This window comes from Hordeum vulgare, chromosome 2H (genome assembly GCF_904849725.1).
Source record: "Hordeum vulgare subsp. vulgare chromosome 2H, MorexV3_pseudomolecules_assembly, whole genome shotgun sequence".
Taxonomy (NCBI): domain Eukaryota; kingdom Viridiplantae; phylum Streptophyta; class Magnoliopsida; order Poales; family Poaceae; genus Hordeum; species Hordeum vulgare.
Genome location: NC_058519.1, coordinates 611,871,295 through 611,874,746, shown reverse-complemented (window position 1 = coordinate 611,874,746; position 3,452 = coordinate 611,871,295).

Sequence of the window (3,452 nt, the reverse complement as noted above, 5' to 3'; positions counted from 1 at the left end):
TTGTATTTTTGCGAGTAGGGAATTGCCTCTAGTTTATTTTCCCGTATATAGGTTATTTTCCCGCATTAATGTGTGGCTTTATTTTGTGTTGCAAACCCCACATATTTTATATGTTTCCGGGGTAGAAAAATCCATGGGATTTTTCTGTGCAATTAGTTTTAGCATTTGAGTTAGTTAGTTCGCGCGATATTTCTGTCGTGATGCCCTTTTGTTTAATTCGTAGGATTTAATCCGTTCTTCGTTTGACGGAGTTGTCAAATAGAGAGTTGATCTTGGATGTCTTATTTAGCCCCTGCTAATTTTGGTTGTAATAGAAATGCATGTTTAGGAGTTGTTTGCTTGCTCTCAAGTTGCTAGAAATAATGCTGTTTTAGACGTGCTGAAATATTTCTAAGTCTGGAATCTGTTATATTTTGTTGTTGTCTTGTCTTGCTTGTATCTTGTGATATGTAGCTCTTTTGAGGTTGGTCCAATGGAGTTAGTTGTAGCCCTTATGTTTCTCTAGCATGCTGTACATTTTCATGCCATTTGGAGTCATGTAGTTATAGGTTTTGCTGCTGTCAATATTGCTTCAGATTCGAAAACTGCACTTTCATGAGGTGTAATTTTCACTAAGTCTGAAATAGTGAGTGGGATGCCATTTTGTGACTTCTTTCTCTAGTGATCCTTGCTCCCATGTTAGTTGTTGTTAGTAGTTTGTCGTAGTGCTTCTTTCCCTCATCCGTGCCATGCCTTTCTTGAGCATATCGGAGTTGTGTAGCCATAGTTGTGGGGCGTAGAAAATGCTATGTGGCTGATTTTGGCACATTGTAGTCATTTCTTGTTTTGCTCGTAGTTGTTGAACCGTAGCTCCGATTTGGTTGTGTCCTACATGAAACTTGCTTAGAATCTCGTGTAGTTTCATTTTCCCTTGCTGGTTGGATGTTTTGAAGTGCTCGTGACCGTCGTTGCACACATATTGCATTCATGCCGTCATATCTTGCGGTGTCCGTATCTTTTGATCGGTAGCTCCGTTGGAGATGTTCTCTATGTGTAGATTGCTTGTCTTGACGTGTAGATTCACGTGAACCTATGTGTTTTGCTGTTTAACAACCAATTAAATGCATTAGTTCAGATCTGGACAGAATTGTAAATTAACATGTGAGGTCGTCTCGGAGATGCTATATGTCATTTCCGACCTCACTTAAAATGCCTAGATAGGTAGTTTAATTTCCGCTTCACCTCTTGCATGTTTGACAACATTAATATTGCCGTATAAATAACCGGAGTGAACTAAATAATTAACGTGGAGTTTCGTCAATATGCAACTCGTTGCATATTGAACTTCACTTAATGTGTAGTGTTTGATTGTGTGGATTGTCATGCCGTGACTTGCATGTTTCCAGTAGCTCAAGCATCATATGTGTTGTACATCGTGTGGTGAATTTCGTGTCTTGACTTGTGTTTCCGGTTTGCTTCGTCTTGATAGAGTTCCGCAGCGTGTCGGATTGTGTGGACCCGTTCGACTACGTCGGTTCGTCTGCTTCACGGAGGCATTCTTCTTCCAAGCGGGATCTCAGGCAAGATGGTCATTTCCCAAGATACCATTACTATCATTGCCATGCTAGTTTATCGCTTCTATCATTTATGTCTCGTTGCCTACCACTTGTTAAATATCAGCCTCTCAACAATGCCATGATTACCTTCAACCTGTTCAACCTAGAAAACCACTGATTGGCTATGTTACTGCTTGCTTAAACCCTGTTGATAGCGTTGCTATTTGCAGGTGCAGATGCTTCCATGTGAAAAATGGGTTCCTTGTTATATCACCATTTAAATGCTATTTAATTTAATGCACCTATATACTTGGTAAAAGGTGGAAGGCTCAGCCTTTCTAGCCTGGTGTTTTGTTCCACCTTTGCCCCCTTAGTTTCGGCTACCGGTGTTATGTTCCATAAATGAGCGCTCCTAACACGATCGGGGTTGTTATGGGGACCCCTTGATAATTCGTTTTAGATTAAAGCTAGTCTGGCAAGGCCCAACTTTGGTACTACATTTGCCTAACAACCTAATAATAATCCATACGGACCCGCCGGCACCCACGGAGTAATTTAATCAACCCCCGGGCCAGTGCTCCTCATGAGTGTTGGTCCAAAACTAGAGCCGTTTGCGGGGCCAACCCGGGGCAACTCGGGAGATTTCTATCAGGCCACCGTACGCTGTGCTTATCCGTCGTGTCCTGAGAACGAGATACGCGGCTCCTATCGGGATCGTTTAAACGTCGGGCGGCCTTGCTGGATTAGTTTTACCTTTGACGAGATATCTTGTGCATCGGGATTCCGGTGATGCTTTGGGTAATCTCAGAGTTGAGGTTTTCCACTAGGGAATCCGACGAGATCACGAGCTTCGAGATTGAGGATTTGTATGCGGCTTGTGGTAATTTGTGATGGACTAGTTGGAGCACCCCTGCAGGGTTAAATCTTTCGGAAAGCAGTGCCCGCGGTTATGTGGCAACGTGGAAAGCTTTGTTTAACACTGGTTCTAGATAACTTGAAGTTAACTTAATTAAAATATGCCAACTGTGTGCGTAACCGTGACTGTCTCTTTCGTGAGTTCCTTCTCCGATCGAGGACACGGTGGGGTTATGCCTGACGTAGGTAGGTGTTCAGGATCATTCATTTGATCATCAGTAGAAATGTCCGTTATGCGTAGATCTTACCCCTCTTATTTCTTGTACTCGTAAGTTAGCCACCAAATATATGCTTAGCTGCTGCTGCATCCTCACCACTTAACCATGCCTCACCCATTAAGCTTTGCTAGTCTTGATACCTCTCGAAATGAGATTGCTGAGTCCCATGTGGCTCACACATTACTACAACACCAGTTGCAGGTACAGGTAAAGGTTACTTGACGCGAGCGCGTTGGTTGTTCATTTGGAGTTGCTTCTTCTTCTTCTTCTTCATCGATCTAGGAAGGGTTCCAGGCCGGCAGCCTAGGATAGCAAGGATGGACGTCGTTCTTCTTTTGTCGTTTGTTTTCGTCTGTAGTCGTACCCTGCTCTTAGTCTTGATGATTATGTATGTACTGATGTGACTCTGATGTAGCTTGTGGCGAGTGTAAGCCAACTCTGTATATAACTCTTCTTTTCAGTATAGGTACTTGTAACGATATCCATTCTTGCGACACGACGAGATGCGCTTCTATCCCTGACGAGGTTATTCGTGCCAAATTGAGGATAGGGTCGCATCTGGGCGTGACAGCGTGGCTATCGAAACGGTCGGAACCCTCAACTTTGAGAGTCCTCATGTCACTCATATTCCTCACTTGAGGCTTTTGGTAGGAGTAGGTTTGGGTTGAGCATCATGAGAAAATTCATTCCATAGTGTAACTTCGACCCCCTTTTACAGTACGGTGTTCCTATTACTCGAATGCGAAGAAAGTAAAACAGAAAGTGTAAATCTTCATGCTTCAAT